Source organism: Ochotona princeps, chromosome 26 (genome assembly GCF_030435755.1).
Source record: "Ochotona princeps isolate mOchPri1 chromosome 26, mOchPri1.hap1, whole genome shotgun sequence".
NCBI lineage: Eukaryota > Metazoa > Chordata > Mammalia > Lagomorpha > Ochotonidae > Ochotona > Ochotona princeps.
This window is the reverse complement of record NC_080857.1, coordinates 14,390,917-14,405,229: the sequence shown is the minus strand read 5'-3', so window position 1 is coordinate 14,405,229 and position 14,313 is coordinate 14,390,917.

Below are 14,313 nucleotides of genomic sequence, written 5' to 3'. Positions count from 1 at the left end.
ATCTGAAGTTATACTCCTTCCCAAGACAAGAAAATGAATGAATAAATGAGCAAGGGCTATTATTCAGCTTCTTGCATTAATAATTCAGGTTTTCTCTTCTTTGTAAAAGAAAATTTTGATTTTAATTTTAAAATTCAACGATCAAAGTCTAATAAAATCAGATTATAAAATAATTTATTTTGTTATAAAAGTAGAGATTATAATCCTTGGAGCTACAAATATTTGAGAAATTAAAAACAATAAATATATACCCTTGTGCAATTAGAAAAAGAATATGCTGACCAAAAATTTTCTGCTTTCCATTCTAAGGCAATAGTCAAAAATCATAAAGGACTTACAGTAACAATTTTGGTGTCTTCTTGGAAACAGTTCAATTTCACAAATATTAAGGAAATCTAATATTTGTACAGCATTCTGAAAGATATTAAGGACATACAGTTCTAAGCTGAATGTCTATAAACACCAATACTCATTAAGGATGTCTCTGAGGATGTCTGATTAGCATATTGCTATTTCAAAATGTTATTGAAGTTACAACACACTTATCTCTGAACAATAATTAAGATGACAGAAAAACAAGGAAACAGCAAATACTAGCTTATGCTCTTTAAAAATAGCCTTCTCATGTTAAATCTATTCTGTCATGTTCAGAGAGATGGGAAGTCAGTATTGATAAAACAAGTACTACGTGACAGGCATTCTCATATCCTTAGAAACATAGGCATATGTACTTCTCATCATAATTCACCCAGTAAGGGCACACTTGATTCAAAAGCCAGGCAAGGACAAAACTTAAAGATAATTTATAGACCATTCTCCCTGAAAAATACATACGAAAAAATTCTTAGCAGAATGCTAGCAAGTTAAATCCAACAATGCATCATAAAGACCAAACATGATGACCAAGTGGGATGTCACAGAGAAACACAGGTTATATAAATTTTGCAGAACAATAATGCAATATAGCATATTAATAGAATGAAAGCTAAAAAAATAAGATCATCTCAATAGGTACAGAAAATGCATTGGGTGAAATTGAATTTCCATTTACAATAAAATCTTTGAATAAATTACGTAAGGAGAATGCTTCAACAAAGTCAAGGCTATACATGGCAAGCCTACAATTAACATCAAATAGAAGAGGTCAACATTTTTTGGATCAGATCCCAAAAGCGCAGGCAACACAACCAAAAACAGACAGACAGGAGTGTGTTAAATTAAGAAGCAGCAAACAACAAAGTGAAGAAGAACTTACATAATAGGAGGAAATACTTTCTCACTATTCATACAACAGATGTACAAAGAACTCAGAAAACTTAGCGCCAACAAAAACCCAATCAAATTCCGAAAACGAATGTGCTGGCTCACCCCACAACCCATACTGGAGTTTCTGGTTTGAGGCCTGGCTGCTCTGTTTTTGATCCAGCTTCCTATTAATGCATCTTGGGAAGCCACAGGTGATAATTCAAGTACTTGGGTACCTGCCACCCATATGGAAGACTGAACTAAATCCCATTACTGTTTGTTTGTTTGTTTTTAACCTGGCTCAGACCTAACTGTTATAATCATCTGAGTAGGGAAAGGAAACTCTCTCTCCTTTCTTTCTGTCTCTTTGCACTTGAAATAAAATGAAACTAAATAAAACTGTTTTTAAAAACAAAAACAAAAGTACAAAAAAGTTGAATTAACATCTCAGAAGAAAAACAAATGGCCAAAAACAGCAAGAAAAAAGGCCCACTTTCACTAGCTAGAGATATGATGTTGATTTTGTTTCGTGGCTCTTCATTTAAGGGGATGTATAGTAGCTGTGTAATGGAGACTGTCATATCTAGTAACATGTTATTTAACTTCATGGCATTGTAAATTTCTATTTTTCTTTCTACTGTTGATTTTGCATTATGACTTTTCATTTGAGGGGATGTACAGTAGCTGTGAAACAGAGACTAACATCCAGATGTGAGGATACAATGCAGTATGCATTTCTACTTCCAGACAAAGATGGACTTACAATGAAACTATTTACTGTATCTTAACAATAGGATTCTAGCTAGACTCTCTGCCATTGTCCATGCCTGCAATGGTGGACATATGACTGTGTATGAAGAACTATACTTTAGCAATGATATACAGGAACTTGGTGGGGGGAGCGGTACTTGGGGCTGGGATAAGGGAAATACCAGGAATCTATGGAACTGTATCATAAAATGATAATGATAATAATGTGTAAACATAAATAAATAAATAAATAAAATAAGTGATAAAAAAGCATACCACAATGAGCTATCACCTTACTCCAGGCAGAATGACTGCTCTCAGGGCTGGCATCATGGTGCTTTTAAAATGGTATAATTGTCAAGCTGTTATAACTGAGTTAGCAACTAACTAATTATCACCCACAACTGTGGTTCTCTGAAAATATTTGCAATTCGATTTAAGGAGTTCTGTCTTTCAATGAAACATTGCTGGTTCTATACTTACTTAGTTCTCTAAAGATTTTTCTGAGATTTGCTATATGTTGGTATGTTTAAGATTCCCCTGAGATTTGGTATACTCTGGTAATATGCAACTGTGTAAACAAGGCTGTAAAAAATATACCCACTCCCTACTTAATCTCATCAAGATTTTTTAACAAATCACTTTAAAGTAACTATGAGTTTAACTTTGCATGTTCTTTTAAAAGATTTTTTTTTTCTCCTTGAGGGTATCAGAAGGGAAAGGAAGTTGCAGAAAAAGCTATAAGCTTGAGAATATATTCTTGGTGACAAAATCTTTGGTTAAGATTTTTTTTTTGAGAGGAAGAAGAAATAAAGGAGTAAGTATGTTGTAGAAAGTTTTTGGGAGTTAAATGCATGTGAAATTAAGTTGCATAGATTAAAAGGAAATATTATAAAGCTGACTCCTGTATCTTAGATCTTTCGAAACAGAACACAGCATTTGCCTAAAACATAGTGTATGTCCAACTGAAAGGCTTCCATGATTTAGGGCCTCTGCACCAGAACCGTGAAAGCCAATTCTTCAAATAATGCAAGCTTTAGACAAGCTGATTACTACCCAAGGAGGCATCTGTGTCATGCTCCAGGATATTTTTTTAGGGTCTGTTGAATTGGACAGGTACAAAATCACATTCACCATTTCTTAGGTAGAACCAGGCAACTTCAACCCGGCACAGACAGGGTTAGACTCATAGGTATGACATTGGGTCATGGAGATCCTGGCTGTTGCCTCAATTTGCCTTATAGCTTCCAAGTTTTTACTGCTTCTTTTTGGACCCTTTAATGTCTTTGCTTGTTTTGTCTCTAACAGAAAAGAAGTCATTCAGTTCCTAACGCTCGTGAGACAGGGCTTCCAGGCTTACCCTGCTAGGTTATGTGACCAGTCCCTCTGCCCCTCACAGGACACACTTTCCAAGGCCACCTCCAAGTATCATAGAGCAGACACCAAGAGAAGAGTACCCAAAACCAGCTTATGCCCCCATGCCAGCTTACAGACAGGTCTCCATCCATTCTACCCCCAGAAAATGTACTTCTCCCGAGGGGTAGTGCCAGGTAACATGGCAGACATTAGCCTGTGGGTATGAGAAAGGCATCACTTAGAAGTCAACCAGCAAGCTTGCCTAGAGGTTCTTGTCCTTGTTCAACAATCTTGTCAAGTATATCCAAGCCCTTTCATTCAGGGAAGCTTCGAGAAATCCGCCCTGCTCCCCTTCCCCTTCGGTAAAGGGGTCAGTACATCCAATAATACCGTGTTGATGACAACCTGGGGCCCAGGGATGGAATTTCATACCCAGAGAGTCCTCTGTCAAGTAATACCCCATAAAGGAATAGTGTGCAAGAGATACGGGATATGAGTTCATGTCTGTAAAAGCCAGACTAAAAGACTAAGTTCTCATTCAGTTTGTTACTGAGATGCCTGTCTGGTCTGCCAAGTAGGTTCTCTTTATTAAACTGGCCTAACATGCTTTCTACTAACAAAATTTAAAAGGAGACTTTTAAAACATTTTAGATATATTCCAGGTTAGGAGGAAAACATACAGGAATGCAAATAAGTGAAGGTAAACACTGAAAACTTCATACACTCAAAAAAAAAAAAAAAAACCGAACTTCATACAATTCTGTTACCAAGAGGGAAGACTGCTTAAAAATTTATTATTTTTTTATTCTAAAGTCAGATATACAGAGAAAAAGATCTTCTGTTGATTCACTCCTCAAGTGGCTGCAACAGCCAGAGCTGCACTGATCTGAACCCAGGAGCCAGAAGCCTTTTCCAGGTCCTCCCATGCAGGCACAGGGTCTCAAGGCCTTGGACCATGCTTGACTGCTTTCCACGCCACAAACAGTGAGCTGGATGGGATGCAGGACTGCCAGGACATGAACCAATGCCTATATGGGATCCTGGTGCATGCAAGGCAAGGACGTTAGCCGCTGGGTTACCTCGCTGGGCCCGGAAAGAATTTTAAAGTTGGCATTTATTCAGAAAGTTTCAGTGTTAAAGATTCTATTATCTTCAAGAGCTTGTACATAAATAAAATATAAGTTGGTGGACTGGATATTTATTGGAAATAAAAAATGACTAAGCCATAGGAAAACAACAATTCTTAGAAAGTTTAGATATTAGAATTAAGAGCACTTGGCCTGGCATGATGATTCAGTTGGCTAATGCTCCCCCTGCAAGCACTGCCAGCCCCTACTGCTCCAGTTCCTATCCAACTCCATACTTACAACCTGGAAAAGCAGTAGAGGACACCCACAGCCTTGAGACCCTGTACCCATATCGGAGATCCAGAGTTGGCTCCTGGCTCTTGGTTTCAGATCAGCTCAATTTCAACCATTGTGGCCATATGACGAGCAAATCAGCAGATGGAAGATCTTTCTCTCTGTAAATCTGCCTTTCCAATTAAAATAAATGATTTTTTTTAAAAAAGAATGTAGAACACGAAAGTCTTCAAGAATGGTGGATTCTGTTTTCTAATCTTGTTACTCATTATGCAGTAAGGTGCTAAGTTTTTGTATTTTCTTTTTCTGTGTTATAGCTCAATAAAAGCTACAAGGAATGGCTTGTAATGCAGCAAGTTCTGCCACTGCTTGTAAGGTTGCTATCCCATATGAGAATCAATACAAGTCCTGCTTGTCCCATTTCCAACTCAGCTTGTTTGCTCGCGCTCTGTTACCCTGCCTACCTCCCTCCTTTCTCTTACTCTGCCTTTTAAATAAACGGATCTTTTAAAAAATAATACAATACGTTTCAAGAAGAAAGACTACAAATATCTGAATGGTTTTCAAACAGAGATGTTTGCCACTTTGTACCACAGACTTAACACCAATAACAAAACTGGAAACATAACAGGTTAAATAGAATGTAGCTGTTCTTTTGCCAAAAGAAAAATACAAAGAAAATTTCTTAAAATCATTTCACACCAGAAAAAGGAGGAGACACATTTGCAGCTCCATTATTCCATAAATTCTTGACCTGTGATGAGACAAGCTGATCTAAACTCTTCCTGTAAAACAGCCCCCCAGGTAACCTCTCTTTATCTTACTCTGGTTCCTGTGAGTGCAGACACAGACACATTATCCTTATCCTATGGATCAAAACTGAAAATAACTATTTGTCCAATTAAAAGTCCCTTTTCAGCAAAATGCACACACTGACATTTGTAAAGGTTAACTGTGGGATGGTATTCATTAGCATCACAGCTGACCAGACAAAAATAGTTGGCAAGATTATTTCTGATGTATAAAATCATCATTTCTGAGGTTAACTATTTCAACCCTAATTTCACTTAAAACCTGTTCAAGAAGAATGAGTAAGCCAAGTACGGAAAGACAAATACCAGATAAATACCAGATGATCTTACTTTTATATGGAATCTAAAAACATTGATCTCAAAGCAATAGAGGGTAAAATGGTGGTCAGGGAGAATAGAAGGGAGGGTGGGGTGGAGAAGTACTGCTTCACAAGTCCAGGTTACAAGTACAAAGAAAACTAAATTGTGTGTTGTACAGTAAGGTGACTAAAGGTGATGCTTATTTCAAAAAGCTAGAAAAAGGATGTTGAATGTTCTCATGACACTGGAAAAAAAAAAACAAATGTTTCAGAAGAATGTGCATGCCCTGGCTTGCATGATTTACAATGTACACTCAAAACATCATATAGCACTCCATAAATGCATGTAGTATTATACGTATAAAAGAAAATAATGAAAAATAACACACTTAGGTACAACACAAAATGGTGGGTTTCTCAACTATCGAAGTCATAACTAACATCTGGAATATTTATTGAAAATAATGATTCTTAAACTTTCAGAGACTGCAATTCAATAGATCTGGTTGCACAGCCCCAGGAATCTATGCTTTTCACAATCCCATTAGCAGATGAATCAGCAGACCACTCTGAGAAACAACGCCACTGTTAGAGCCTCAAATACAAACCAGTTCCAGCCAAACAATGCCTGGCATTCAAACAGATCACAACTCAAGAAATGTGCAAAGGCAGAAATAACCCTGTGGTTTCTGTCTTGGGACTCTGACAATGATTTAACGCCAGGCTGGTTGGCATCACAACCCAGGTGACTTCACCACCTTCTCTTTATCAGTTTCCACGTGGTGCACTTTGGCTAAAGCTTTGTATATTTAACAACTTTGTTCCAAGGCTTTCACAATCCTTAGGTTTGACACATTTTAGTTCTGTGAGAAGTTACAATTCAGTAAACCTTTATATGATATCCTAACCTAAGGTTGGCTAAGACTTAACAAAGGTTTTGGAAGACTAGCAGGCAACCCCTTAATTCTGAAACAACTTGTATGTGCAGAAGTTATGATCCAACTTGTCACAGCAAGCACTCATGCAATTACATCTGGATTATCACCATCAGTCAGTTACAGGGTGACTTACTAATTTTTCTGTAACCCAGCACCTCATCTGCCAGAAGATGCAACTATTTTGTTTAACCTCTCTCTTAGGCAATCTTTCTCTGCATTATCATTTTGATCATTCATGTGCGTGGGCTGACAGGAGTCAAAGAAAACCCAAATGCAACCCAGAGACAACAGCAATGTGTCATTCTGGAATGGAGATGTGGTCTGTCCAACCTAGGCACCTGTTTCCCAGGATGAGTAATGCCAGATGTTTCAGGGAAAGACGCAAGACTCTATTACACATCTGCTTTATGTAATTGTGCAGTGATACATCACAGGGGAGTTTTCTGCTCTAACCCAGAGTTAACCATCAGTTGTATCCTAATATTTAAAGACACCATCCCTTGAACTCATTACCCCTGTACAATCTGCTGCTGTCCATGAAACACATACAATGAAAAAAGATTGTTTGTCCAACATGCTCCCTCAGCAACTCTGGACCAAAGCAATTATACTTGTGGTCAACCATTTCTGGTTTCTATTAAGGAGATGACTGGACATTGGCCGTGGGGACAATGTTTATTGGGTGCGGTGAGCAAACGAGAACTAGCTCATATCAATAAAATGTTTGAAATGCAAAGATGCTCTGTTCTTGACGCTGAAAGTAGGTATCTCTCAAATCTAGTCACCAAGTAAAAGAAGTGTCACCGCTCCTACTACTGCAGACCTGAGGAAGAAGAAACAGTAGATAAAGTAACAGCAAACTGAGTTAAATGATACAAAGAAATCAGTATGGTTCTAACAGAAAAAGAAACGGGGACTTTTATTATCTAGATGTCAGATGAATTTTCTCCAGTGTATCTTTAAGTCAAACTAAAGGATACAAGCATCAACAGACCAAAGTGAGTAAAGAAAGTAATGACATCAACTTGTGTGGGTAGAACCAAGATGTTAGAAAAGCAGTCACATGCCTGGAGGTAGGCAAGACTCAGATCATTGAGGCTTTTGTCAGTATGTCATGTATGTAATTTTGAATCTACTATATGAGTAAAACATGAAGACATTCAAAGGGTAAAAATGAAGACATGATCTTGTGGTGTACGTGTTGTACTGCATCACGGCCACAGCGGTCACAGAACGGAGAATCCAACAGAAGAAACAAAGAGGGACGGGGGCTTGGCCAGAACAACAACTTCTCTGGCTTTATTATTTTTATTTTCTCATTTTACTTGTTTGAAAAAAAAAGAGAAAGCAAATAGAAAGAAAGCCCACCCACTGACTCACTCCCCCACTGCCCTCAACAGCTAAGGGTATGTCAGTTTGAAGCCAAGAACCCAGCATATAATGTAGATCTCCCATTTCAGTGGCAGGAATGCAACTCCTTGAACCATCACTGCCACCTCCCAGAGTGAGCACTCACGGGATGCTCAGATCAGCAGCAGAGTCCAGGCACTGCCAAATGGGATACAGGCCTTACAAGCAGCATTCCACCAGCAAGGCCACCTGCCTGCCTCTCTGTGAGTTTAAACTTCTGTGGGAACTTGGAGAAATAAAGGTTATGATCCTCTAGGTTCAAAGTGGAAAGCAATAGTAAGTGTTTTTAACAAGTCTTCAGATGATCCAGACACTGTCAGCCCACAGCAGGAAAACATGAAAATAGTTACAAAGCATCCCAGACTCTTCTCCAATGGCAACAGCTTTGGCCAGGAGGGTGAATGCAATAATGCAGGACATTTAAGAGAATTGGGGTATATTTTGGAGTTAGAATTAATATGTTCCTTACAGCATGCTTCTTAACATTACAGCAGGAATGTGTGTTAAGAATATCTCTGAGGCAAAATTTTCTGTAATTTTAAGAAAATTCTGGAACTTCTCATTTCCACATGGGTTATGGGTGCAGAAAAGAGTGAAAGAATGAAAGACAGGGGAAAAAATTCCCCACGAGTAGGTCAGAGCTTAGCCTGGAGAAGGAGTTGTTTTCTGGGACGCAACCTGTTTGATGAGAAGGAATTCCCAGTAGTGTGCCATTGAGAAGAAAAGACCACAGAGGCAAGCACAAACTTGAACCTCAAAACACAAAGTTTCAGGTGTTTTTGAAAATAAGCTTATCTTTTAATTCCATTTTCCCTATTAAAGACTTATTTGGTTATTTTTATTTGAAAGGTAGGATAATAAAGACAGAAAACAGAGAAAGAAAGATCTCCAATCTCTTGATTAATTTCTCAATTGACTTCAACAGCCAGGACTGGGCCAAGCTTACTCCAGGAGCCTGGAAATACATTGGATCTTCTACATGGCAGCTGGGACCCCAATTCTTAGGCCATCATTTACAGCCTCCCCACGTGTATTAGGAGGAAGTTGGGTCAGAAGCTGAGAAGCAGGAGCTGAAACCAGCACTCTGGTATGAGAAGCCAGCAAGATAAGCAGCAGCATCAACATCTTGAAATCTTTACCTGTGTATCTTTGAAAAAAAAATCACTACTCTCTGTCTGTGCCCTTATTTAATAAAACATGAAGTCATGAGATCTTATGTATTAAAGCTAACGTTAGATATTATAAATTAATAAGTTGATATCAATAAATACCCATGGAAGCACAGATAAGTGTTTTCATGGGCATTATTCCCTGCATTGTATAAAGCAAATCATCAATTACACACAGAAGGTGGTGATTTCCCATCCTGGACAGCATCCCTTCCCATGAAAAATTAGTTCTGCCTTTGGTAAAAATGGTTCCAAAGACTTGAAGTAATTAATAAACATCACCTTTAAAATTCACAATTGTCCACACTCGCAACTTTTTGCAAATGCTACAAAGGGAATTTATAATTCAATAGAACATATTTAATAAACAAATGGGACAATACAGGACTTAAGGATTCCATAAGACACCAGATTTGTAAGTAACTGAAACTCGTGGGAAAAGAAGAGTTTGGCAGTGTCAACACTGGCTTTCTCAGGGTCCCACTGCAAAGACCACCAGGAAGACATTTTCCTGATAATCTGACGCCAATCTTATGCCTGTTGTTGGCACTAAAAAACAGGATTACTGGTTTTATCTTTCACAATTCAATCTCTCAACATTCCTCATTTGCAGTAGGAGCAGCACTCAGTTTGTCTTCAGACTCTGTAACTCAAGTCTGGCATGAAGCAAGGCCTCCTTCATAATTACCAGCAAATATTTTCAAAGTTGCAGAAGTCCCTAAAAGCTGTTTGATCTCCAAGTGGGTAAAATATGATCTCCGAGTACACACTCTACATCTGTAGTTCACAATCACCGTAACCTTCTCAACACGAAAGCAAACATGAGCCTTTGGAAATCGCACCTTTTAACTGTCCAGTGTCAAAAGTCAGAGACTTCACGGTTTCCGCAGGATACGGAAGAGATCAGAGTATGTCTCATACAGCCCTGAGCTAGGTTCCTTTTACAAATCTATACCTGAAATGGAACATAAGGAATCTTGTCCCCAAATCCACATAAGCCCCGGCCTCTATCAATCTCTCCCTCTTTCCCCCATCTAGAATAATTCTCAGATTTCAAAACGAAGTTGTCCAAGAACCTGGCACAGAATCCTAGTACCTAAAGTCTTTGCCTTGCATGTGCTAGGATCCTATAGGGGTGCAGGTTCATGTCCCAGCTGTTTCACTTTCCATCCAGCGCCCTGCTCCCTCCCTCACGGCCTGGGAAAGCAGTCCAGAAGGGCCCAAAGCCTTGGGAACTTCCACCTACTCGGGAGACCTGGAAAAGCTCCTGGCTCAGGGCTTTGAGTCTCAGAAGAGGCTCTAGGCTCCTGGCTTCTGGTCGGCTCAGCTCCAGCCATTGTGGACGCTTGGGGAGTGAACCAGAAGATGGAAGATCTTTATGTCTCTCCTTCTTTCTGTAAAATCTGACTTTCCAACAAATGAATCTTTTTTAAAAATGAAGTTATTCACAATTTTCCTCAGCAATCCATGCAGGAGAAGCAATACATTTCATCACTCTTCTTGGGCGTCCCCTTTAGGCAACATTTATGAGTGTTTGCAAAATGTTACTTGTAACTTTACCCCTCTCAGAACATCACACAAAACATTTCTAATTCTACACCTCAACCACAAACCTTTTCTCCAACTCAGAGAGCATGTTCAGGCATTTCCCAGCCTCGGAAAGGAAGAAAACTCCAGATAGCTTTGCCTTTGTTTGTTTGCTTGCTTTTTGTCCCTTCGCTGACAGCCAGGCCATACCATCGAGGGATTTAATCACATTAATAACCCAAATCCTACAAAGCAGCTCTTCCTTTCATTTCACATACAAAGTATCTGATTTTCGAGATGAAAGATTTTCCAAAGGTCTTAACATGTATATGCGCCTGTCTCACCTGAACTGCACAGCAGCTCCAGTTCAATCCATTTAAATTCATTCTATTTGCTAACCCCAAATGGAGACTTCCAAGATGCAAACTTGACCGAGACATTTGGGCAATCAGTGTGCTTAAATAATTTAACACCTGAAATCCATTGATGTTCTTGTCTGACTCCCTCATTACCCTGTAAAACCTTAAAGGCATGGAACAAATCATGTTCATCCCATCCATCCTGCAACCTAACCCCAGGCATGCAATTTAATAGATGATCCATGAACACTCATCAAAAGAGTCTATATAAGTTTTCCAGAATCACCAACTCTCAACAAGGATGACTATGAAGGGAAGAGGGAAAACCAGAGTCTATGAGAATGATGCCAAACGACGGGCTTTCTGTCACATACTCTTCTTGTTCCCCAGAGCAGTGAGCGTAATATCTATGATAAACAGTTCATATCAAAAACTCCAGCTGCAGCCTGAGCTTTTGAGATCAGCATCACATCTGAAGCGATATGCAGAGAAATTGTATTTCACACCAACACATTAGTGACTGAAACAAGGACAAGCTGTGCTCTAGAGTTTAAGTGGAATGCAACAGAAAGTTATTTTCTGAGCACAGTTTTACTAAAATGAATTTGAATACATATCCAATAATGAGATATTAACACCCACACATGATTCCCTGCAGCCATCATTCACTTACACACGCACACACGCACACAGAATTTTGCTATTGAAAGCCACCCTCAGATACATGGGGAGGGGGGCAAAGCTTACTTGCCCTTAACAACCATTCTTCCCCAACTCCCCCTAACTGCATTATAATCACAGTCATTACTGTCATAATGACAGTAATAATGCTTTATGCTTCCACAGCACTTCTCAGATGATCTCAAAGCATGACTGCATCGTGACTGTAAAAGTAAGAGCATTCATCTCCTCTGGAGACGGTGTTTATAATCAGGGTGAGAGCTTACAGACTCATTTGACACCCACAGATCCAAATTATGAGAAGGCTTGCACATATGTGTTTTTTATTTCACGAGAAAAGGAGTGACTTTTATTGTCACAGGTTAGGACAAGTTTCCAGAGGAGCAAACACCTATTTCTGACCCAGCATTCCACGACCTTATCAAACATGCTGTATACGGTCAGGGAGGAGGAGTTGAAGTCATGACAACAAACTGACTGCCTCATCCATTCGTTTTTTTAATTTATTATAAATAATACATATTTATTAAAAATTCAAATACAGAAATAAAAGCACAATATTTATATTTTTCCATGATATAGATTTATAAGCATAAGAATTCACTCTAGTCTCTTGCTCTTTCCCTATAATCCCCTCCTATTATTTGTCCCCAAGTTATTTTAAGTCATTTCATGCTTACATTACAAGCTTAACTTTTATATATAAATGCATCATAACATGGCAAGTATAAGAAATGGTAGAAAATACAGTAATGAAATTAAAAGTGTAATTATAGGTATTTGTGGGACTCCTCCTTTTAATTGGGAGTAAATATGCATGCATCCACTATCTTCCAATACAATCATCTCTCTTGTGCAGTTTATTTACATATAGTGCTTTGTGTACCAGTCGTGGCACATCAGAGAATATACGATATTTGTCCCTCAGGAATGGGCTGTTTCACTGGTGGAGATTCCTCAGACAACTGGAAATAGATCTACCATACAACCCAGCCATCCAATTCTGGGAATTTATCCAAATGAAATGAAATCTGTATTTGAGTGAGTTACCTACAACCCATGTTTTAGGTCAACACATTTCAAAATAGCTGAGACACGGAACCAACCCAGAGGCTCATCAACAGATGAATGGTGAATGGAACAAGAAAGTGTGGAACATTTATACCATGGAATACTACTCAGCCATAAAAAGGTTGAAATCTTACTGTTCACAATAAAAATGGTCACCACCCAATTTTGATCCAACCTCAAGCCAAGCTTTCTAATCCTCTCCTCTTCCTCACTTTGTACAATGCTTTCTCAGTACCCCAAAATACCCATGCAACACTCTCTTCTTCTTCTATTTGCTCACCACACTCTCCACCCCACACCACTGTTGCTGACTGCCCCCGTCCCTTTTCTTTCAGCTCTCCTCGCCATTGTCACTTGCTCAGAGAGGTCACTTCCTTGGTGCTTTCCCCACAACAGCCTTCCCAGTCCATGGTAGCTCATCATTTCCAATCTGTTTTATATTTTTCTTCAGAACACTAATCACTATCAGATATTGCCATATCTATTTCTCTGGTTAATTGAGCAGCATTGATTTTTGCCAACAGAACTTGACCTCAGTCTACTCAGGTAAGAACTGTCTTTTGCTCATCACTCTAACCCAAGCATCTGGAAAACTATTTGGAAGACAGTGTCAAGACGGTAAATATTTGGTGCTAAGTAATGGAGAGGTTTCTCTCTACAGCTCACCTAATAATACCATAAGATCTGCAAATTGATCTCTTATCTGTTAAATTAATTCAGCTACACTGATACAGACTCAAGTAATTTGTATGTGTGCTGCCCATGGGTACAGATAGGACCAGGAACAGTGCTTCTCTGACTCTCCATCTGCTCCTTCTGTTTCTTTTGAGTATGTTTAAACCTGATGCATTCACATGTCCCAAAAAAAATTTCCCCCATGGAAGCAATAACATAAACTGGATTGCTTTCACACAGTTTCATGTCTATCTTGTTAGCCTTTAGGGGTCAAATTTTTTAAGTTGCTTTCTTACAGGGGACTTAAAACTATCAAAACAAGTTTGTGCAACCAAAGAGCTACTCAGTTGAATTCACCAATGGTTTGTAGGCCTATCTACAAACACACACAATTCTTCCCTGTGCAAAATGTTAATGGGCAAAATACAAGGACACAAAAGCTCAAGTCTACCAAAATGGACACACAGATCGTAAGATGTGCCAAATCGGTGCTTTTTAAATTCTGATGGGTTTAGATAAGTCTTGGAGCATACAGTCAATGTCTGATTTAGGATTATCCCTAATTCTGCACGAAGCTGTCTCCCCAAAAAAGATCATTCCTTGCCACCCCAACACCTAATAAGGACATATGTTCCCAATGCCAGCAATCCCAGAGTGCCC